The 25,564-nt window shown below is 42.8% G+C and overlaps 1 protein-coding gene across 1 annotated transcript in view; it reads left to right on the top strand.

Moving 5' to 3' along the window:
* The window catches only part of LOC126353999 (slit homolog 2 protein), a 1,283,043-nt gene that overhangs the window by 408 nt on the left and 1,257,071 nt on the right, over positions 1-25,564 (top strand). The window lies entirely within an intron of this gene.

Raw genomic sequence — 25,564 nt, 5'->3', positions numbered from 1 at the left:
GGTGTCCGTCGATTCGTCTCCACACTGAATGGCTAGATCTCTGACAGCCTTTACTTATCTCTTGCTAACACATATTAGATTTCTTAATTAAAATACATCGTCAAATTAACTGTAATTAGTTTAAATGCAAATATTTCGTAAATGATAAAAGCACCAAAACAAAGCAGTGACTTGCAGTGAAATTTCTCCATTTATTGTTACTATGTAACAGAGTGAAAGTCGCTCTAAATTACACCTGCGCGACCAGTTTCAGGTGGCTGAGACCAATGTCAAACACTTTAGGCCTACCGATATATTTCTTGATCTAACAAATTTGTTTTCAGATGCCCATTAATACAGCTCCACAATAATAGCTACAGCGATTTGCTGACACCCGCCTCTTATCAGACACTATCGCATAAACCATTTGTGACATAGGTGTCGTTAAATTAACTGCATGTAGGATAAATGCGAAAAATTTGTACATGATAAAAATAACCATGGAAAGAAACGACATGTGATACAGTTCGTTCATTTATTGTTATCTCCTAACACAACGAACGTTGTACTTAATCACAACTATGATTGTAGTTTCAATAGATTGATACCGCACTCAGACTCTGCAAACCTTACAATCTATTTCTGTTCCATATATGTTTGTCTCCCCACATTACTTGCCACCATAACAGCAACGTATGTAAACTACCTCGTACAGGCACAAAAATATACCATATGAAGTGTCCCTATTAGGCTGTACATCATGTTATTCTGGTTTGCAATAACGTTAGAGCACAGGTGCTTACACGTACGGAAAAGTAGAAGTTTAAAAGTATACTAACTCTAAAGATAGTCTGACGTGATTCAGATAAGCAGGTAATTACAATATATTTCGATATTGGGTATGTTATTAGATAATAATTGAAATAAATATGCTTTTAAAAAATTCTTTCAAATTATTACTTACAGTTTCTTTTCACATAAGAGCAATGCCTAAAATGTCGTCTGAGGCTTTCTTGGTGTGAATAGAATTTAGTATCACTCTGAGTGTCCCAATGTGTTGTTGATTACATTGTTGTGCGTTATCTATTTCTAGTCTAGCCATCGAGCACTTGCAACGGTATTAAACTAAGTATCCGTTAAAGACGAATGAGTCATCGTGAAAATTACTGTTCTAAATGGAATCGGCAACTAAGGTAAACCCTCTAAAATGCATCTCACTAGTTCTTCAGATTTTTGAAATAGAAGAAAATAGAACAAGTAACTTTTGATAAATAATTTTTGCATATTTACGTGCAAAGTAATAAGTTCATTTAAAAGTTTTTTAATATAATTTTTTGTAATTGTTGTCAGCGCTGAATATGTGATTTGTTAAAGGCTATATTGTACAACTGGTGTTGGCTAAATCGTGTTCTCATGCTGAAGGCTAAATAAGACACAAAGGCAAAGAATATAAACTTTTACTCCACAAACGTAGTCGCAAAGGAAATTCTTTTATTGAAAGTGATAACATCCACTAAAGTCTACGTATCCATTTACCTGGTACCGTTTCAGATGAAGACAGAAAGAAAGTTACAGATAAAGAAAACAAAGCCCGCATAGCAGAGTAGCTCTTGCCTGCGCGCGCAACTGGCTGGTGGGCGTGAGGGCTCCATCCTCACGGCTCGTGCTGCAGGCTGTTGTTAACATGAGGCCGGCGAGGGGGGCCTTGCGAAGACAAACCGAGCCCTTGTTGTAGCGCCTGCCTATTAAGTATAGAATGTTAACGAGGAAACATAAACCGTTGCTTTCAGCCATTATGCTTGGTATCTATCCAATATTTACACTATCGGCGAACGCATAAGCAAATACAGTTCACAATAGTTTTGCGTGACTGCGTAATTTACGCGAAATAGTCATATTAAGGCGCGGAAATCAACAGTACAAAATTTTAATACGTACGTATATTTTAAGTTAATGCTTTCAAATCAGTTAAGGTATCCATCTGTGACTCAGGCATAATGTAGTATGCAAGCAACATTTTCGTTTTAAACAATAATTTTTGAATTGCACGTAGTTTTAGATTAGAAATATATTTGTTACTCATACGCCGTCTTCAAGTGCGAATATTTCTTTTTCTCTTTTACTCCAATGCGCTACAGCTCCATTCTCGAAGACTGCATCTGCTTCACTCTGTCGCTTTCATTTCACCACAAAATGTCTCATTTCTGGGTCAGTAAGAGATGTTGAATGGATCTGTAGCTCAAAATTGCTTTGGACTCTATGGCGTTATCTTCTATTTAACGACATGAATCTCGAAATTCGCCCCGTTAATACAACTGTTTCCATACGAGAAGTTTGTTTGCTTTTAATAGGGTAAATTTCGAGATTACTGTTGTTAAATGGTTCAGATGGCTTTGAGCACTATGGGACTTGACTTCTGAGGTCATCAGTCCCCTAGAACTTAGAACTACTGAAACCTAAGTAACCTAAGGACATCACACACATCCATGCCCGAGGCAGGATTCGAACCTGCGACCGTAGCGGTCTCGCGGTTCCAGACTGTAGCGCCTAGAACCGCACGGCCACTCCGGCCGGCTCTACTACTGTTGTTGAATCAGGACTGCTGCTGCAACGGCCTACACGTGTCTGAACTATAATGTCGTTCACCATGTGTCCCCGTTGCAAATGATGAATATTTCGTGCTGACACGAAGGTGATACACTGGAGCACATTTAACGTCCAAGAATCGTTAATCTATCCCTTAAGAATGGAATTACAAGTCAGGCCAAAAGACCGAAATAAAAGTTTGGGACTCAAGACAGTGTACTAACCACAAAAATTTTCCTCACATGTAAGATAAAGTTGACGAAGTGGATGTTAAACAAGAAGTGTCTGCACAGTGTCTTCTACTTCATTACAATAACAGTAAAAGTTTTAAAACGACGCCATTTTTCAACGCACTCAGTCTGACTTGAAATACACTGCCCCATAGTTGGTTAAGCCTTTCGATATCCTCAGAGGTAAGTTTCCGGTTGAGCTGGCTTCACCGCTTCATCAGACATGATTGGAAGGCCTCTTAAACCGTCATTAAGTGGACCAAACGAATGGAAATCCGACGGAACGAGATCGCGACTGTATGTTGGATGATATAAAACCTTGAAATGGTTATTCTGACGAGTTTCAACGGTGCGGATAGTGATATGAGAAGGCGCCTTGTCATGCAAATAAGAACTCTGTTTGACAATAGACCTCGGAATTTGACTCAAGTGGAAGGCTTCAGCTCGCTGCAAAACATGCGTCCGGTAAGTTTACTGTTGACCTGTTTTACTGATAATGTGTCAGAATTAGCCCTTTGCGCGTCTCAAAACACGGTGCGCAACACTTTTCTGCAGAATGTTAACAGTTGAATTTTTTTTTTCGCTGGAGATACGGTGTATGGGTTACCTTCCCTTGGTCTGGGATTTGTACTGTGGACAGAACTGATAGCTCCTTGATTCATTTCCAGTGACGATTCCTTACAAAACCGCTTCGCCTCATCAGCATGGAGGTCCACCAGCTGCTGACAGAGTCTGATGTGATTGCACCTGCGCTCTCCATTCTGTTGATTTATAACGCATCTTGCACAGGTATTAGTTGAGCCTGCTATTGATGGTGCACTTGGAAACCCATGAGTAATGTGCATTTGTTTAGCCTTTCCATCGAGAGTCACTCATTTGCAAAACCAAACCAGATCAGAGATTTGCTCAATGTCAGCGTCATCAATGGATGTAACTGAACATTCTGCTCTCTCCTCGCCCTACTCGCTTGTTCTGCAGCATCCGCCGGTAAATATTTAGTCTTGGCTGAACAATGAACCTATTTTCTGAGAGATGTCTATGGTTCTGAGCACTATGGGACTTAACGTCTGAGTTCATCACTCCCCTAGAACTTAGAACTACTTCAACCTAACCAACCTAAGGACATCACACGCATCCATGCCCGATTCAGGATTCGAACGTGCGACCGTAGCGGTCGCGCGGATCCAGACTGTAGCGCCTAGAACCGCTCGGCCACTCCGGCCGGCAGAAATGTCTATGGATTTCCGGTCCTAGAACACCATCAGAGCGCATGAAACAGATTACATAGCGCTGTTTTTTGCTGGTGCTGATAAAAAGTGTCACATACATGTTTACTTCGTAGGAGCACAAAGCAAACACGTGACAAGGCTAAAACTGTCATAAGCGAAGCTGGGGACCACACCGATCCGAATAGCCAACCTAAGGACGATTATAACGAAAATGCAGTTCTTAAACTGATTTACCTTCCTACCTTTTACGAATACATTCAGGCACAGCTGTGAAGGACACAGGTATTTAAACACTATCTGATCTTTAGTATTCCACACGGTCTCAGGTTCGACTCCTGCCTCGAGCAAGGATGTGTGTGATGTCCTTAGGTTTACGTAGTTCTAAGTCTAGGGGACTGATGACCTCAGATGTTAAGTCCCATAGTGCTCAGAGCCATTTGAACATTTTTTTTTAGTATTCGACTGCGGAATCATTCGTAAACATAGATATGAACGTAGTGCCACCTTTCACATTATCTAAGTATGAAAGCCCAAGTCCTTGTGAGAGATTAATCAACACTGACAGGCGTTGTTATACCGAGCACGGATAAAATGATATGTTTGTCCTCTGCTTTCGCTGCGCCACAGGCGTTGAGGACCAGCGCTGCGTTGCGCGCTAGCAAAACTTCTCCCGCACTGCTCCATGCGGAGCTCACGTTAACTACACCGCAGTCCCTCTGCGCGGCAGAGGAAGAGTTACACAGCTCACGACGACTAATGCGTTAACTCGCCGCTTCGGTGGAGGTTTTATAGAAACTGACAATGATCCTTGATTCACAACTGTCCTTTCTGTATCTGACAGAGACAGCAGCCGGCCGGAGTGGCCGTGGGGTTCTAGGCGCTACAGTCTGGAGCCGAGCGATCGCTACGGTTGCAGGTTCGAATTCTGCCTCGGGCATGGATGTGTGTGATGTCCTTAGGTTAGTTAGATTTAAGCAGTTCTAAGTTCTAGGGGACTGATGACCTCAGAAGTTAAGTCGCATAGTGCTCAGAGCCATTTTTTAACAGAGACAGCAACCGAAACATGTAGTAATAAATGGATATGTATTAAGCGGTCTAGATGATATTATTGCCGTGCGGAGTGGCCGTACGGTTTGAGGCGCCATGTCACGGATTGCTCGAGTCCTCCCTCGGGCATGGGTGTGTGTGTTGTTCTTAGCAAAAGTTAGTTTAAGTAGTGTGTAAGTCTAGGGACTGATGACCTCAGCAGTTAGATCCGTTAGGAATTCACAAACATTTGAACGTATTTTTGATATTATTTACACCCCCCCCCCCCCCACACACACAAACACAAAATTGTTAATTGTAGATACGTTTATGAAATTGGCTCCCTTTATTAATAAATATAGTATTGATAAATAAGGCGTTGACTGAAAAGACGTTTCGAATTTTAGATATTTAGAAAACATTTCACAAAGTTTACAAGTAAAAAAACTCAGAAAGGACATATGAAATGTCCTTCTTTTGTTCTGCATACCAGTTAACTTGTCGGGCCATGCACTGCCTCGTCATTTCAATGACTTGCAGACGGTGCCAAACGGTTCTGCAGGTACGCATAATATGTCAATTGAAGAGAGGTGTTAAAAATGTAATATGTGTCACAAATTATTCGCAAAGGATTCTTAAGAAGTGTGGTTACAAGAAAAGGGGATGTTTAAATGTCTTGTCATTTATTTGCAGTTTACCTTCGCATTTGAATGTGAGCATTTAACGGAAGGAACAATATTCATTCAAACATAGATTAATACGTCGAGTTCCAGCTACGCTACCTCTGTTGCCTTTCATGCTTCGATCGTTTATTGAAAACACAATGAATGTGACCCAACAAGGTGGGTAATTAATTAATGAACACAACGGATAATGCTAAATCGAGGTAGCCGGTCAGGCAAGGCAATGTAATGCTTAATGTATTGATCCATGCTACATCCACCACTCTGTTTGTGGTCGTTTCTCTAACTTTCGAAATTCTTATATGGCTTGCATATCTCTCACTTGCACATAAATACAAGTAGGGGGATGGAGCATAACTAGGTGGTAGCAAATCAATTTCCCAAACAATGGGATTCTTTACATAATGACAGTGAAGATTTTTTATAGGAATAGACCAAACACGTCATATCACCACTAACAGCACTTGAAACCACATTTATGAAAGTGTAAATGGTAAGTAAGAGAACATAATAACTGTAAACGATTATTACTTGGAGATCCGCTGAAGTATTATTATGAATGAATTAAAAAGGTTCAGAGTACGTGGATTGTATTCAGACTCGCATCAGAAAGGCTAGGATTAATTTGAATCACCGCAAACCATCAAGCAGGTCTTGCGCACTCCGATAGTTACAGGACGTATGCGACGATTCTTCCCTTCTGCAGTTACTATTGCAACAAGCATAGAACAAAGGCAGACGGAAAGTGCGTGATGTTTCTGTTATTTCGTTAAAAATTTCTTTAATTGCAACAATTCATAATTGATAACGGGATTAGTTCGGTACAGACTTTCACGCTCTTCCATACATGTGGGACCACTGTGTAAAATCTATAGAACCACGAACACGTTACAACGTGTTAGACAGAGACTACGGAGTTCAACACTAAAATTGATCATTTATAAACGGGACTAATGTCACGGTAAGTCCTCCACATGATGCAAAACGAAATCGAGATTACGATGACGAAAAGAACATGTTCTGGACACGTGACGTGATTGTTCGTGTTCGAACAGACCAGATCCGAGCAAAACTTCCCCCCGCCCAAAGTTAATTGTTATCCCCATAACACGGAATGCCGAAACGTCTTCTTAACACAACTAACATAGAAACAATTCATATAACACACTTCTGCAAATTAAACAAGCATATTCACATACCTCCATTCTGGAACTAGCCAGCCCACAAGGCCATAACCACCTCCTTACCTGTTCAGCGGTATAGGTCCTAGCGAGGCTTTGAAACCATGGTGGTGGCGAGAGAGGTCTATTGTCTCTAACTACAGCACGGCAAAATCCGAAATTAGCGTTTGTGTTTGGCTCCGCTCACTACTTTCGTTCTTTGCTAAACTGCCCGAACAGATTAAGTCGGCAATGACTCCACACAATCCCTGCTGACTGTGGTTGCCCGAAGAAACTTTTGAATTACGGGTTCGCTCGTGAGGAAATACAGGATGAATAGGGACAGAAAGAGTCTTTAGTGATAAAATATATGAACATATTGGTCCATCCTTTCTCCTGAGGCCAGTAGTAACTCGAATACGACAATCCGAATCATGGAAATCAGAACAACAGTATGCTAGATGCGTCACGAATGCGAGGATTATGAAACTATTATGACTGAAACATCTCACGATGTGTTTCATTATGAATGTGCTGCATAAACTTCTGCTCCAGACGGCCACAGGGAAAGTAATAAAAAAGAGTGACGTTGGAGGGACATGCGGGCAACGGGTCTGGCCCTCTGTTATATTTCCTTCAGTCATGGTCGACATAATTAATGCGTCTCGAACAGTATGTCTCAAGTGTGCTGGAGGCCCATCACGATGAACCTCATACCAGCCATTACTTTCATTAGTACGTCGTGCAGCAACTGTGGAAAGGTGTTTTCAATAAAGTGTTTGTAAACGATACGTATACAGACGTTCTTCGCGAACATTTTGACACACTTGTGAGACATTTGTAATTTAATCCCACATATTAACGTTAAACCGCTGCTGGTGTTTCCTGAGAGTTTTCATCTTATCACCAGAAAATTTGGTCACCCCCATCTCTGCCATGTTTCCTTTGTCCTCTGTAACAAGAAGAAAGAGACAAACGTCTGACATGTAACAAACTACACTGTGCAGCAAAATTAAATGATCGTTTGTTCGAAAACTCAAAACTGTGTCCCATTCCGACGACATAAGTTAGAATTTGGCTCAAAACCTTCCTCTGTAACAGCGCAAAGTGTGGTGAAAGCAGGCGCCCTGTGACGTCACATTCCGATCCGATACAGCGACGCTTCAAACAGCAAAGTGTCGACACGTGAGAAGAAAAGGGCGCAGCTCAGGAGTATATGTGGCTTAATGGTGGGTCAATGATGTCTCATTGGTACCATATTTCATCACAGTTCTGCCAATCGCCACCTTGGACGTGTCACACGATGGATAGGTCGACTCATTCCCTCTATATTTCACCCGTTTGTTTGCCACGTCTGTGGTAGAAGTCATAACCGTGACAGCCGACGCTGAAATCGCACAGTTTTGTTATGGGTGGGTGAGAAAAACATTTCGGACATGTCGACGCCCAGAATCGATACGAAAAGACCTCAGGAGGTGGCATAAAGGCGCCAATGGAGGCACCCCTTCCCTTCACGCTTTCATTCCCACACATTTCGCGGTCGAAAACGATATTTCACATTGCGAACAGCAACAAGACGACGTTCTACACTGATGCTATCCCTCGGCCTTTCCACCTCTACTCCAAGGACATCACGGGACTGCAATCCACTTAATGTGATCTGACCCCTTTGGAATGTAGTGGTTCACAATATTTGCTGTGGTATATAGGTTGGAACCACTAGGAACTGTACAAAAACCATTCCAAGAAATGTGAACTCTATCTGCAGGAGAATAGGGCGTTATGATTGTTTAGACCTCCTGCTTCACACCCTCCTGTGCCGTGATCCCGTGGGTATGGCGTAACATTAACATGTGCATGAATAAAACTGAAAAGGTCTCTCTAAAACCTTCCAGTTCGGCAACACACTCGCTGCCACCCACGTACATTTGCTGACCACGTTAAAAATTGACCTGTCGGAACTTTCGACGTCCATTCAGCCTCGCAGCTGCTCTATTGCCCGAAGTCAGGCAAATACCACCTAAGGACATTCGAAGAGGTTGCGCAGCCTTCAGATGCTAGAGCATTCACGAGTTTCAACTGGTGTCGAGGTTCCTGACACCTTTTTAACGTCCTCAACAAAGTTGCACGGTTGGTACTGATGATGTTACCGAACGGGGGTATAAGAGGATTCATTTGCAATTGTATTCATGCACATATTAATGTAGCGGCGCCTCCACCCTCGTAATCACGCCACAGGAAGGCGAGAAGCAAAAGAGCCAGAAAGCATAAAAACACTTTGCTGCTTCGGATCACGTCCACATTTCCTCGAATGGTTTTGGACGGTCCCACCCTCCAAAAACGAAACGTCAGATCATGTTCAATGGGGTTACAGCACCGCGTACCCAGGACGTGACAGCAGTGTCAAACGTCATCAATTACGTCATCCTGTTTCTCATCGAACTGCGAACAATCGTTGTCGAAATGCGTGGGAATCAACGTCCCAAGAGAAAGGGTGGTTTCATTGGCACCTTTATATCACCTCCTGAGGCCTTTTCGTGTCGATTTTGATAGGGGGTATTCTGAAACGTTTTCCTCAGCCCATCCGTAAGAAAACTGCGTTATTTCAACGCAAGTTGTTGCGGTTCTGACCGCCGTCACACAGGCATCAAAAGAAAAGGTGAAATGTGGGTAAAAGGGGATGTGACAAGCTTAACCATGTGTGCCACTTGCACGGTGGTGCTGAGCAGAGTTATGGTGACATTTAACGTCACTGATCCAACTTAACCTCACATGAATTTCTGAGCTGTGGCCTTTTGTCGCCATTGACGACACTTTGAAGCGTCGCCGTGCCTGTGAGCGACGTCACAGGGAGCCACAATTTTTCACCATGAAAGGTTGTAGGTTCCTTTGAGCCAAATTTCATACTTCTGATTTGAAATGCGAGACAATTAATTGGTTTCGAATAAGTAATCCTTTAATTGTGCAGCGTAGTGTATTGGAAAATGAAGTTCAGCAGCTGTTTACTACCAAGCGAAAGACGCTGTGCACATTGGCACTGCTTGAACTACTGGTGAAGTATCGTCCACAATCTATAATGAGATGTATAGCAACCTACAGCGATTTGTGTATTGATACTAGCACCCTAGCCACCTAAAGATTGTTTTCTTTTATGGTCAGCCGTAGTAGACAATCTACCTCGATCCATTATTTGTGATTCTATGGCTATCCCAGCAATGATACGGTAAACAGTGGTTTACACAAAACACTCTTTTCTGGAAGCGTGCTCTGGTTCAGCAGTGCAGTCTCGCCTCCATTAAAATTCGCACAGCCATTCATAAAAGGAATATGAACGTGCTCGCCAAATAAATGTCATGGGAATGATTAAGTGGAACATTTATTGAGTAACTCGCAACTACTGCACACATGAAGAATTTCCGGCTATATGTTTACATAGAACTTTTTCCTTTTTTTTATTTTGTGAAGTCCAGCCAGAAAATTGTCACACACACACACACACACACACACACACACACACACACACACACACACACACATTCAAACACAAATTAACGTATCAGCACAGTTTGGTTGTTTATGTAACATACTGAAACATTGCAAACGATGAACATATTTCAACAGAAATATCCCCTCAATATATCGAACAACTGACGCAGCAGATTAAACGAAGAAATGACTATGTACGAAGCTAACATAAGCAGCGGTGATTTTTCGTTGCCAAAACTATGTTGTCACCGTACCACAAATGACGACAACATATTAAAATTTACGTATTCGCGTTGTTTCATTAGATTGTTACTTCAAAAACTAAAATGAGTAATAAACCTCTGGATTTCGTTTATCTGCTGTTCACTTGCGTTTGGTTATAGAATGCTACATGCTACTTGTGGTTTATTTTCAAAATGATTCTACGTACACCGATGCAGCATGTAGTTATGTCAGCTGCCATAAGATCAGCACAAGATATCCTTATCCACAAACCAAGCAAAGATTTTTGTCTTCTGTTTGTCCTTAAAAATTTACCTGAACAGAAGTAGCGGATAAATCTGATTGTCATAAGGGGAAGTAAAATAAACGAGGTAGAGGGGAAAAAAGTAATGGCCGTAACTGTTAATACATGTATTCTAATGTGAGACAAGAAGGTCAGCGCCATCATGAACAAATGTTTGCTGGCTACGAAACCACTGGTGTATCCCGGCGTACAGCCCTTCGTCCGAAGCAAATCAACGTCCACGAATATCTTTTTTTCAGGGCTCGAAAGATATACAAATCGCATGGGGAGGGCTCGCCACAAGTAACTCACAGAGGTACGTGAACAATTCCCAAAAATTGAAGAGCCCCATGAAGACCAAACGGCCAGAAATGTTGACGAACGTCATCATTCTTTTGCAGGACAATGCTCGCCCACATGTTACCAAGGTGACGTAAGTTTTGCTGCGTAATTCCTTACGCATGCTCCGTAAGTTTCGACCCCTCACCATGCGATTGCTATATTTTTGTAGTCTTGAAGAAAGACATTCGTGCCCGTCGATTTACTTCGGATGAAGCGGTTCTCTCCTGGGTACGATCATGGTCCCGTAGGCAATTGCAAACATTTTTCCTGAAGGCTTTGGCCGTCTTTTCTCACACTGGGATAAATGTATTAACAATTATGGAGAATGCTATTGAAATAATAAACAGTTTATTTACGTTTTTTCAAAAAATGGTTCAAATGGCTGTGAGCACTACGGAACTTAACATCTGAGGTCACCAGTCCCCTAGACGTAGAACTACCTATACCTAACTAACCTAAGGTCATTACACACATCCATGCCCGAGGCAGGATTCGAACCTGCGACTGTAGCAGCAGCGCGGTTCCGGACTGAAGCGCCTAGAACCGCTTGTCCACAACGGCTGACTACGTTTTTTCCATCTGCCTCGTTTTCACTTGAGTACCCCGTATGTTGTAAAGGGTGACAGTCACTAAAATCACCCTTAATCTCCCAAAAATAATTTACTCCTTTTTGCCACATTTCGTCATCAAAGAGCTCCAGTGCAAACCGGTGGAATGATACAGAAATCGCAGTCCAGACCGCAATAGAGATACCTGAAAAGCAGACAATTAGCATTTCGATAAACAAGTGGTCTCGTGCATTTGCTGACCTTAAACTAGAAACGCTTCTAGAAATGGTTCTGTGGTTCAGGAGATATAATTCATTAGATAAAATTGCTGTCAACCGACGTTAACCTGTGTCGTAAGCGGCGGCCCCGTAACACATTCGTCGTCGTAGTCAAGGGTTTGGTGATAATGGATGTGCAACACCTATAGTTAACATCGAACTCAATGTGCAGAACGGGCTTGGTCACAATGCTGTTGCAGCTGCGACGAAGTTTTTGTCAGATTAACTGTAGACCAGTTTTCGTTATTATTGTTTTTGATATTTGTCGCTGATTATCAGTCTTCAGTCTTTAGTCTTCAGTCTTCAGTCTTCAGTTGAGTATGTCGACATCACAGTATCATTTACTCCTCTCAGTAACCCAGCTCTCTCACATCTCGATAAATCCCCTCGCATTATCCTTTCACAGCCTGCCAGACTAACTTCCATATCCCAACGAACGAATGACCCTCGAAGTAGATTAATGTACAATGCCAGTTAACAGAGGGATGTTGTTCAGAAATATAAATGTTTGAATAACTTCATAAGTATAGTCTTTACGCTTTCATGGCCGTCAGTTCCCAGAATAATGCTGATGCAACGCCTGAAGAACATATAAGAAACAGCACAACAGTATTGCGTCATCGTGTTTCTTGTAAGGTGACGTAGTACAGCCTATGAAGATTTTCCATCTTTCATCTATGAAATTAAAATCAAATACCGGGTGATCAAAAATCAGTATAAATTTGAAAACTGAATAAATCACGGAATAATGTAGATAGAGAGGTAAAAATTGACACACATGCTTGAAATGACATGGGGTTTTATTAGAACCAAAAAAATACAAAAGTTCAAAAATGTCCGACAGATGGCGTTTCATCTGATCAGAATAGCAATAATTAGCATAACAAAGTAAGACAAAGCAAAGACGATGTTCTTTAGAGGAGATGCTTAATATGTCCACCATCATTCCTCAACAATAGCTGTTGTCGAGGAATAATGTTGTGAACAGCACTGTAAAGCATGTCCGGAGTTATGGTGAGGCATTGGCGTCGGATGTTGTCTTTCAGTATCCCTAGAGATGTCGGTCGATCGAGATACACTTGCGACTTCCGGTAACCCCAAAGCCAATAATCACACGGACTGAGGTCTGGGGACCTGGGAGGCCAAGCATGACGAAAGTGGCGGCTGGGCACACGATCATCACCAAACGACGCGCGCAAGAGATCTTTCACGCGTCTAGCAATATGGTGTGGAGCGGCATCCCATATAAACACCGTACGTTCCAGCAGGTGTTTATCAGCCAGGCTGGGGATGTTGCGATTCTGTAACATATCAGCGTACTTCTCATCCGTCAGGGTACCAGTTACTGACGTTTTGCTGTCCAGCGCCATCTGTCGGAAATTTTGTGAACTTTGTTTTTTTGTTCTAAAAAAACCCCACGTCATTCCAAGTATGTGTGTCAGTTTTTACCTCTCTATCTACATTATTCCGTGGTTTATTAATTTTTTCAAACTTATACTGGCTTTATGATCACCCTGTAGCTCTCTGGTCTTCTGAAAAATGTAACGTGCGATAAAAGATGCCTTTCGCAAGAAGTTGTATCGTATTTTATTAAAAAAACTAAAAACCCTGTGCTTTTTTCGCAATCGAGGCGGGTTTTTAGTTTTTTAATATATTAACCAACGATTGCTGACGCGCTGTGATGTTGAAGTTTCTTGTATCGTATTAGTTATTTATGTTGTAGACATCCGAAGGTGAGACGTTTCTGGAGTGTCAGAACGGCTAGCGCTAAAGAAGTCACGGGAACGTATAGATCGAGAGTAGTAGCTCGGACGGCAGTGATCAGGTAAACAACCGAGTCCACAGCGCCGAGTCGAGTGCAATCAAGAACCGTGCGCGCCGGGTGGCCTACCTCTGCGCCCCTACCACCGGTCGCTAGCCCAGGAGTTGCACTCGTCGATACGGCGTTGAGCTGGCATCAACAGACAGAAATACATCAGCGACAGCTGTTTTTCAGCAGAACAGAGAGTTCTGAAGGTCTGAATAAATAGAACAAAGGCGGAAAAGAAACCAAAAATTCTCTCCAGTTGGGAAAATACACTGTGCTGTAATATTCCGCAGTTGGAATGAGCGTTTCTTACTAAACAGATAGTGTTACCAGCCGTTTTCACCTAATTTTACTTGCAATTTAGCCATCGCAAATCAATCATCTTGTTACGAATCCTTGGAGGTCATCAAACCTCATGGCGATGGTTAAAAATAGAAGAAAAAGAAGGTGGAACGCTGCATTACTTCGGTGGCCACCAAGAATATTTGTGCTACGCAGGCAAACATAATGATTTTTCGTTCTCTTCGATCCATCACGTTTGGGAGCGAAAACGTTTATGCCTTGTATAGGATCCTTATTGTGATCATTCACATTCCTTCCAAAAACCGCGATTTCAGCAGGTAGTTATCGCAAATACGTAGGTAATGTTACAGCTTTTATTGCATTCTCAATAACACGCTACGCATTCCTGACTGTACAGATTTTGATGATGTAGATTTACAGAGAACGCGTGTGGTGACGCCGTTTTTAGGGACCGGGTAGCTTCTCTTTTGAAATCAACAGCATTCCTACAAACACATATCGCATGAAACTCAACGTCTTCCGCTCGTTCACGAGTTCCAGATTATAATTGGCGAAGTCCTTGTTTATGCTGTGTTTCTCGATTTGCAGAGAGCCTTCAAAGCAGTTCCGTACATTGCCTAATAAACGAAGCACGTGCGTACTAAACATCGTAATAGGTATGCAATCGAACTGAATACTTGGTAGTTAAAAAATGTAAGATGTCATGAATAATTGGCAGACACTATTTGAAGAGTCAGTGTACCTAAACGCTGTTCCGTTTACGATTTGTACATAAGGCTTGGCATAATATTTTTGGGTCTCAGTGAGGTTGTTCGCAGTTAAAAATAGCTGGTAAATGTCATGATGCGTAGCGGTAATTTGACGTGTTAAATCACTGCATTGTTCCAATATCCCTACAGGGATTAGTCGTTTGGTTCATCCCGAAAACATATTATATCAACATAAGTAAATCCTCGTTTCTTTAAAGGATCGAAGGCATATGTGTAAATCAGCTTCAAATATGTGATTACTTTACAAATGGGTTAATGTGTAAAATATTTCACATAAAGCGTGTGAGCGAGAAATAGCTTAGAAAATGTTTAAATTATGTTTAAAGCTAGTTGGAAGTCGCTAAGAGCTCCCATTGTGAAACACTGGGTAATTTACGCTGCATTTTAAGCAAAAGCTAATTTTTCAAGCAGCTCAATATTTATGACGCCATATCTCATAATGTAGATGTCATGCGATGCTATAATTTTGCAGCTACATTCACTGGCATATATGGGTACTATCGGCGGAACTGTTGCGAATACAGTTGGTAATAAAGAATTAATAACTTAAGCTTCCATGCCTGATGCTGAACTTTTACTGCATAAACAGCTAAAGTGTAGTAAACAATAAATTTATCTGGGTGGTTCAAATGGCTCTGAGCACTATACGACTTAACTTCTGAGGTCATCAGTAGCCTAGAACTTAGAACTAATTAAACCTAACTAACCTAAGGACATCACAAACATCCATGCCCGAGGCAGGATTCGAACCTGCGACCGAAGCGGTTACTCGGCTCCAGACTGTAGCGCCTAGAACGGCACGGCTTCTCCGGCCGGCAAACTTATCTTCTTTCATCATTTTGCGGAGGGATACCAGCGAGAATAAGTTTCTTAATGGTCTGAAATTGTTGTAAGTAACTAAGCTTTCTTATTCTCAAATATTGGATGACTATCACGTATTGTGAGTTAACACTGACATAAATGATGTTGAACAACTGTCTGTGTTAAACCATTAACGTAAGACTTATATGTCTCTGTGTGTAGGATATGAAAAACTTTAAATCTTTAAATTTGCTTAATATTTATACGAAATACTGAAAATCAGATTTCTGTTGCTTCTGGAATCTTTTAGAAAGGCAACGTACCTCGTGGTTTGTACACCATGAAAAATGATCTGGGTTGGCCATTTAGTAACATACACTCCTGGAAATGGAAAAAAGAACACATTGACACTGGTGTGTCAGACACACCTTACTTGCTCCGGACACTGCGAGAGGGCTGTACAAGCAATGATCACACGCACGGCACAGCGGACACACCAGGAACCGCAGTGTTGGCTGTCGAATGGCGCTAGCTGCGCAGCATTTGTGCACCGCCGCCGTCAGTGTCAGCCAGTTTGCCGTGGCATACGGAGTTCCATCGCAGTCTTTAATACTGGTAGCATGCCGCGACAGCGTGGACGTGAACCGTATGTGCAGTTGACGGACTTTGAGCGAGGGCGTATAGTGGGCATGCGGGAGGCCGGGTGGACGTACCGCCGAATTGCTCAACACGTGGGGCGTGAGGTCTCCACAGTACATCGATGTTGTCGCCAGTGGTCGGCGGAAGGTGCACGTGCCCGTCGACCTGGGACCGGACCGCAGCGGTGCACGGATGCACGCCAAGACCGTAGGATCCTACGCAGTGCCGTAGGGGACCGCACCGCCACTTCCCAGCAAATTAGGGACACTGTTGCTCCTGGGGTATCGGCGAGGACCATTCGCAACCGTCTCCATGAAGCTGGGCTACGGTCCCGCACACCGTTAGGCCGTCTTCCGCTCACGCCCCAACATCGTGCAGCCCGCCTCCAGTGGTGTCGCGACAGGCGTGAATGGAGGGACGAATGAAGACGTGTCGTCTTCAGCGATGAAAGTCGCTTCTGCCTTGGTGCCAATGATGGTCGTATGCGTGTTTGGCGCCGTGCAGGTGAGCGCCACAATCAGGACTGCATACGACCGAGGCACACAGGGCCAACACCCGGTATCATGGTGTGGTGAGCGATCTCCTACACTGGCCGTACACCTCTGGTGATCGTCGAGGAGACACTGAATAGTGCACGGTACATCCAAACCGTCATCGAACCCATCGTTCTACCATTCCTAGACCGGCAAGGGAACTTGCTGTTCCAACAGGACAATGAACGTCCGCATGTATCCCGTGCCACGCAACGTGCTCTAGAAGGTGTAAGTCAACTACCTTGGCCAGCAAGATCTCCGGATCTGTCCCCCAATGAGCATGTTTGGGACTGGATGAAGCGTCGTCTCACGCGGTCTGCACGTCCAGCACGAACGCTGGTCCAACTGAGGTGCCAGGTGGAAATGGCATGGCAAGCCGTTCCACAGGACTACATCCAGCATCTCTACGATCGTCTCCATGGGAGAATAGCAGCCTGCATTGCTGCAAAAGGTGGATATACACTGTACTAGTGCCGACATTGTGCATGCTCTGTTGCCTGTGTCTATGTGCCTGTGGTTCTGTCAGTGTGATCATGTGATGTATCTGACTCCAGGAATGTGTCAATAAAGTTTCCCCTTCCTGGGACAATGAATTCACGGTGTTCTTATTTCAATTTCCAGGAGTGTATATTGCGCAACAAAATAGAAGGATAAGTTTTTCGAAATGCTGTAATTCTCTCCCGCTGCCAGGCATATATTTTAATTCTGATTCAAAGGTGCCTACAGCTTTTTCCGTAATGGTGGAAAAGCATAGCACTCTACGATTTCACCCTCCGGCTGGGCGACGCTTCAGATAACAAGGTATTGACACATGCAAAAGAAAAAGGCCACAGCTCAAAAGTTCTTGTGAGTTGCAAGGTAGGTTAATGACGTCACATTGGGACCAAAATTCAGCACACCTCCGTTCATTGCCACCGTGAAAGTGTCACACGATGGGGAGGTTTCTATACCCTCTCTTACTCTTATTGAAACCCTTCCTTCGTCGCCTCTGATGTCGAGACCAGAACCGCGACACCCAGCGTTGAAATCAAGTGGTTTTTGTATGGGCGGCGAGGAAAATACTTCACATACACTTCCCCTCAAATTCGACCGAAAATGACTCATGGGGTGGCATAAAAAGCGTCACAGACCACCCTCTCCCTTGGGGCATTTATTCCCACACATTTCGTGGTCGAAAACTACAATTGGCAGTGCTCTGAGCAACAGGACGACGTTCCTTACAAATATGGTCACTACTGTCTACACCTGGACGTTTCAAAAATACTCTAAGGACATTGCGGTGTGCACCCTACTGAATGTGATCTACCACTTTGGAGTGTAGCGTGACAGCAATTTTTGCTGTGTCGTATCAGTTGCGAAGTGATTTAGAAAAGATTGCTGTATGGTGTGGCAGGTGGCAGTTGATGCTAAATAACGAAAAGTGTGAGGTGATCCACATGAGTTCCAAAAGAAATCCGTTGGAATTCGATTATTCAATAAATAGTACAATTCTCAAGGCTGTCAATTCAACTAAGTACCTGGGTGTAAAAATTACGAACAACTTCAGTTGGAAAGACCACATAGATAATATTGTGGGGAAGGCGAGCCAAAGGTTGTGTTTCATTGGCAGGATACTTAGAAGATGCAACAAGTCCACTAACGAACAGCTTACACTACATTCGTTCGTCCTCTGTTCGAATATTGTTGCGCGGTGTGGGATCCTTACCAGGTGGAATTGACGGAGTACATCGAAAGGATGCAAAAAAGGGCAGTTCGTTTTGTATTATCACGTAATAGGGGAGAGAGTGTGGCAGATATGATACGCGAGTTGGGACGGAAGTCATTAAAGCAAATACGTTTTTCGTTGCGGCGAGATCTATTTACGAAATTTCAGTCACCAACTTTCTCTTCCGAATGCGAAAATATTTTGTTGAGCCCAACCTACATAGGTAGTATTGATAATCAAAATAAAATAAGAGAAATCAGAGCTCGAACAGAAAGGTTTAGGTGTTCGTTTTTCCTTTGCGCTGTTCGGGAGTGGAATGGTAGAGAGATAGTGTGATTGCGGTTCCAAGAACCCTCTGCCAAGCACTTCAGTGTGAAGCTGCAGAGTAGTCATGTAGATGTAGATGTAGATGTCGTACAGGGTGTACCTCTAGGGAACGTTGGAAACCATTAGCATAAATATTAATATCATCCGAAGTATTTTTAAACTTTCTCATCCCACCATGATGTGGCGTGTTTATAGGATGATTCTCCGTTGACACATGGGTGAACAAAATGACAAAGTGTCTCTATAAGACGACCCAGTTCGGCAACACCATTACTGACACCCTTGCACCTTTCTTACGCATGTTGAAAATGTATGTATCAGAAACTTCGATACCAATTCAGTCCGGCGGCTGCTGTTGCACCCAAAGGTAGTCAAACTCCACCTAAGGGTGTCAAAGGGGTTGCCTAACCTTGAGGCGCCACAGCAGCCACAAGACGGAAATGGTGTCGAAGTTTCCTACAGTTACATTTTAACATGCTCGGGAAAAATGGGTGGGTGCGCAGAGGATGTTGCCATTTTATTCACACGTGTGTCAATGTTGTACCCTCCCGTCATCAGGCTACAGGAGGATTCTAAGACGGAGGGATCAAAAATTTAAAAACGATTTAATGCTTCAGCACACATTGATATTTCGTCGTATGGTTCTGAACGATCCCCAGTGGTTCCACTCTGTACGGCACAGCAAACATTTCTGTCACGCTACGCTACAAACGGGTGAGATCACATTCAGTGGAGCTGCAGCCCCACGATGTCCTTAGAGTATGACAGAAACGCTCAGTGGGTGGTAACAGTGGAAAATTTTGTCAAGAATGTTATCCTGTTGCTCAGCGCACTGCGAACTGTCGTTTCCGACCGCGTAATGCGTGAGAACCAACGCGCCAGGGGAATGGATAATTTCACAGACACCCTTTGTTACACCCCCTAGTACTTTTCGTGTCTATTCTGAGTGGCGGTCTGTCTGAAATGTGTTCCTCGACCATCCATACGAAAATCATTTGGTATCAACGCTGCGTGTCGCGGTTCTGATTTCGATCACAGAGGCGTCAAAATAAGAGGTGAAAAGAGGGTATCAGGGGGTCTCACGATCTTCCCATCGCGTGACACGTCCACTGTGGGGTAGATTTTCGGTGAAGTATGGTGCCAATTTAACATCAATAACCAGCCTTGCAGCTCAGATGAACTTCTGAGAAATGACCTATTTTGCTCATGTATCGACCTCTTGTTGCTTGATGGGTCGACGAGCCCATGGGTGATGTCACAGGGCGTCACTCGTCTGTCCATCACAGAGGAATGTTGTATACACCTTCGAGCCAAATTTAAAACTTAGGCGTCGCAGCGGGAGCCAATTACGAGCTTTCGCAAAAGTATTCCGCCAACCTTTTTGCGCAGTATGAATTAAACTTTTCATCCCATTCAGTAGCTCTTCTGGATACCTTGCATATGAGGGTCATTTATGAAAGTATCAGATCTGTGGATCAAGATAGCTATAATACTTTCTATTTATCAGAAAATTTTTGGTTCATCTTTCTTCATTGTTCTTGATGCATCCTTGGTTCATTAGATTTCTCTTTACGTGATAGCTTTTTGTCGTATATAAAATGCTTCAAGTCTTTGTTTAAATTATACTAAAATTTTATTCGTTTTCACTACATTCAAACGTTCCTAACATCGTCTATTTGCCAAAACAACATTGTCTTATCAAGACACGTGACGTAAAATTGTTTGCACTGAGTACAGAATGGAAATGCCGCAAAAATAAATGTGTTTGGCCATGGTCCTGATATCCGTCATAGCATTTACAGTAATCTCCTAAATTCTTTACTCCTAAAGAAATAAATTGAAGCTGTTATACTTTCGGGATAATATGATCGATGTGATCGGAGTAAACATTGATGTACAGCCCACTTCACGCAGGAAGTGACAAACATTACGCCAGTGGTACAGCCAATGATGTTAATCGAAAATCTCTCCTCACGTACGCGAAGACACATCGTAGCCGCGGCTCTATTAAAAAAGAATGGAATTCAGCCTGGCTGTTTCTACAAAACTTTTCTCCCGTTGTGTCCAAAATGGATTGGGAAGCACACTATTTGAAGAAAAACGCTGTCGCTACAGTATTTGACTACCGGTTTGCGTATTCAGGCAGTGCGAGAGCCCACGGTGACGCGGATCTTTATGCGGCTACGACTGACATTGGCTATCGCGTTGCGCTTTACGACCAGGGGAATGTTACCTGCCGCCATAAAGTACAGTGGAAAAAGTGTTCAGAAAAAGACTGGAACCCACGCTGATATGGACGAATAATTCAGGTTCTTTCACATGTCCTCTGCAGCGCCCATGTCGCCGACAGCTGCACCTGCGAATTAGGGTGCCACTGAGTGTGAACATTAGGCAACACCTGTTAAATAGCTTATTTTAATCACTTGAGTGCTGTGGGGTAGACAGTTTCCTGTGATCATCCACAGTATTAGAAGTAGGAACAACAGTACTGCAGACAGACAAAGGGCTGACGTAGAATGAGTGATAGTGACCTTGCCATCGTGTGACATGTCCACAGTGGCCTTGGGAAGATTTTCGGTGAAATGTGGTGCCAATTTAACACCATAAACCCGGCCTACAGCTCATATCAACTTCTGAGATGTGATCTATTTTTCCCGCGTGTCGACCTATTGCTGTCTGAAGCGTCGACGAGTCCTTGTGTGACGTCACAGGGTATCACTCTTCTGGACCACTTCAGAGGAAGGTTGTATACACCTTTGAGATAAATTAAAAAACTTATACGTCGCAATGAGAGAAAACTACGAGCTTTATCAAAAGTGATCCTTTAATCTTGTTGTGCTATGTGGCTTATGCTTTTCATCCCATTCAACAGGTACTTTAGTTCTTCCATTCTTTACCGGTGACAAAAATGTTAACAATAAACCTTATCAATGCCATTTAACCCTATTTTAAATCCATGTCTGAAGCTTTCCTCTACTGTTAATCAGGACTTTCGTATCTGCGGTAGGATGAATATGTAAATGTAAGCACAGACAGAAAATAACGCCAATTTTAGGATTCTAGGAAAGTGTATCGTCTAAAATAAATCAATAAAATAAAAAAATAAAATAAATAAAACCCACAGCCTACATTTCATTCGTAATGGAGTCTGGATTTTCATAGAAAGAAATAAACAAAATTACAGCATTAATCGTTAGTGGGTATTGCAAATTCCTGAACGATGCTAGGAGCTAGCATCAGTTTCGCTTTCGTATCAGTCAGTGGACAGTACTTATGCGAGACAGATTCGTAGGGCGTTATACTTCGCTGGAAAAATTAACAGCTGGTGTTTACCAACAACTTCTTCCCAATTTTCCCTTTTGGAGGACATTAACTTTGCAGAAAAACAATGGATGTGGTTTATTACTGACGGTCCACTGCTCCACTGACTATGCCTCGCAGATGGATTGGCTGAGAATGTACAGTAGACTCACTTTCTGGTTCATATGACCTAACTATTGTAGATTTATGGCTTCGGAGACATCTAAAGATGTATGACACACCAATCGACAACGTTCACACTTCACATGATCATGTGTCCCACGGACGTGAATAAATGTGATGGACGTCGTTGCGTTTGTACGTATTAGTAATTGTATGAGAAGTAGTTCAGAATGACATGTAAGAATGGATGGCAACAACATGGGCAGAGTTACTGCTTCTCGTTTCTGAACACAATCTTATAGCAGTTTATTTCCAGCTTTGACCAGTTCACTCTTGCCAAAAGCTATAGGATACTTCCATAGTCAGCCATTATGTATCTTGCAATCAATGCAAGTGCTCGTCGTTATGAATAAACCAATTATTTCAAATGGCTCTGATAACTATGGGACTTAACTTCTGAGTCATCAGTCCTCTAGAACTTAGGACTACTTAAACCTAACTAACCTAAGGAAATCACACACATCCATGCCAGAGGCAGGATTCGAACCTGCGACCGTAGCAGTCGCGTCGTTCCGGACTGAAGCGCCTAGAACCGCTCGGCCTCTTCGGCCGGCCCAAACCAATTACTTAACACACAGTAGGACTACTTACACATGTCGAAAACTGCTAATATTATGTGGCAGATTTAACTTTTTATGGAAGTCCGATTACGTTCAGGCACTAGTTGAAACCGGCTGTGGCGACGAATTCGCATGTGAATCGAATTATTGACACAGTTTCTGTTGCAATATCAGGCATTACTTGAACGTTGTGATTGTTTATTACAGTAACTACAGTGCTTTTTTACAAAAATTAATGTGACGTAACGCCAAAAGGAAACAACTAGAAAAATAAGTACTATATAAGTTACACTGTAGTATGAAATGTACGTACAACGCAATAATACCTGAACAGTGGAGAGATGCCACCGGGAATTAGAGAGAGACGCAGTTAAAGAAGCAAGCCGATCAGGAAAGAGAATGTAGTAGAAGATGTAACTATGAGCGTGGTGAAAACTAAATAGAAATTAGAGGTTTGAGGAGGTAGGAGTTGGGAGGAGTTGCTTATAAACAGCAGAAAGGATAGTAGCTGGACTTAGAAAGTAATTTACTGTGTTCCAAGAGATAGGAAAAGATAGAGACAACACCCTAATGGAACGTAGATAGATGACATTATAGTACATGCAAAAAACAACATGGATAGGCATAGTTGAAGGCAGAAATTCATGAAAAATGTGGAGGGGCTGTTTTCCAGCAGTGGATATCTAGTGGCTGCTGCTGCTGCTGCTGATGATGATGATCATGATAATGACAATGACAGTGAGTTTAGGTTAGTCATTTTCTCACAATTACCGTATAGATATTAGGCTAGCCCTGAAACGTTTTTGACGACGGAAACGTTGAACACGTCTAACAGTCGGTATATGCTAGATGAAGGGTACGAGCAAACAGAAGATACACACGAATATGACGAACGCAGGTGACGTCAGGCGATTTTTACTTTTGTCTCTTTGTGCTCTTTTGGCAAGGGAAGAAACTATCTTAGAGAATGCTAAACGACTCGATCTGTGGCAAATGAAATGTTCAACGTCCCATCGATGATAATATGTATGGAATTGATGTACGCGAAGCAATGAATGAAAATTTGTGGCAGCACTGGATCTTGAACACACGCCTCTTGTTTATTAGGCGCAACCGCTATCTATTGCGCCACACTAGCACTTCAGTTACCACTCCTGCACGGACTACCATAGTATGTATCGCTCCATAATATAAAATGAAATTCACGACTCAGCTCGTTGCCTTTCCTGGCGCTGGTACAGATTTAAATTCATTGCTTCAGCTTACATCATTACCGTAGATAAAAGTGAGACTCAATATGTCTAAGGAACATCAGCAGCATGTGATTAATATATCACATATACCTGAGATGCAAGCAGGGTATCGCCATTGTAATTCTGTCGGAGGCAGTAAAGGGAGAGCAGTTGAAGGGAATGGAAAGTATTTTGAAAAGAGGATATAAGATGAACATCAACAAAAGCAAAACGAGGATAACGGAATGTAGTCGAATTAAATCAGGTGACGCTGAGGGAATTACATTAGGAAATGAGACAGTAGATTAGTTTTGCTATTTGGGGAGAAAAATAACTGATGGTTGTCGAAGTAGAATGTAGACTGGCAATGGCAATGAAGCGATTCTGAAGAAGAGAAACTTGTTAACATCGAGTATAGATTTAAGTGTCAGGAACTCTTTTCTGAAAGTATTTGTATGGAAGTGAAGCATGGACGATAAATAGTTTGGGTAAGAAGAGAATAGAAGCTTTAGAAATGTGATGCTACATAGTAGTGTTGTAAAAATGGTTCAAATGGTTCTGAGCACTATGGGACTTAACTGCAGAGGTCATCAGTCCCCTAGAACTTAGAACTACTTAAATCTAACTAACCTAAGGACATCACACACATCCATGCCCGAGGCAGGATTCGAACCTGCGACCGTAGCGGTCGTGCGGTTCCAGACTGTAGCGCCTAGAACCGCTCGGCCACTCCGGCCAGCAGAGTGTTGAAGATTAGATGGGTAGATCATGTAACTAATGAGGAGATACTGAATAGAATTGGAGAGAAGAGGTATTTGTGGCAAAACCTGACTAGAAAAAAGGGATCGGTTGGTGGTACATGTTCTGAGACATCAAGGGATTACCAATTTAGTATTGGAGGGAACGTGGAGGTTAAGAATCGTAGAGGGAGACCAAGGGATCAATACAGTAAGCAGATTCAGGAGGATGTAGGTTACAGTAGGTACTAGAAGATGAAGAAGCTTGCACAGGAAAGAGTAGCATGGAGAGCTGCATCAAACCCGTCTCTGGACTGAAGAGCTCAACAGCATCATCCCCATTTCGCTCATTGCTAACGTGATATACAATGCCAGAGAGCCTTGGAAATAGTGATGTGAGGTTAGAAGGGGAATAGCAATGGACCGGGGCGTGAAATGGGATTTGTATACGGGAGGGTGACGTACTTGGCTCCTACGTGCAGCTGTGGCAGACACAGTGTGGTGCAATAGAACTGAGAACAGACGGATAGCCAGAATTAATGTGCGGAATAATTAAAAAAAATTATGTTCTTTGTATCTCTACTTCACCTTCCCTAGACGTCCCTTGGTTCCTGG

This window comes from Schistocerca gregaria, chromosome 3, assembly GCF_023897955.1.
Source record: "Schistocerca gregaria isolate iqSchGreg1 chromosome 3, iqSchGreg1.2, whole genome shotgun sequence".
NCBI classification, from domain to species: Eukaryota; Metazoa; Arthropoda; class Insecta; order Orthoptera; family Acrididae; genus Schistocerca; species Schistocerca gregaria.
Note: the sequence above shows the minus strand (reverse complement) of the source record. Positions and strands in the feature narration are given on the sequence as shown.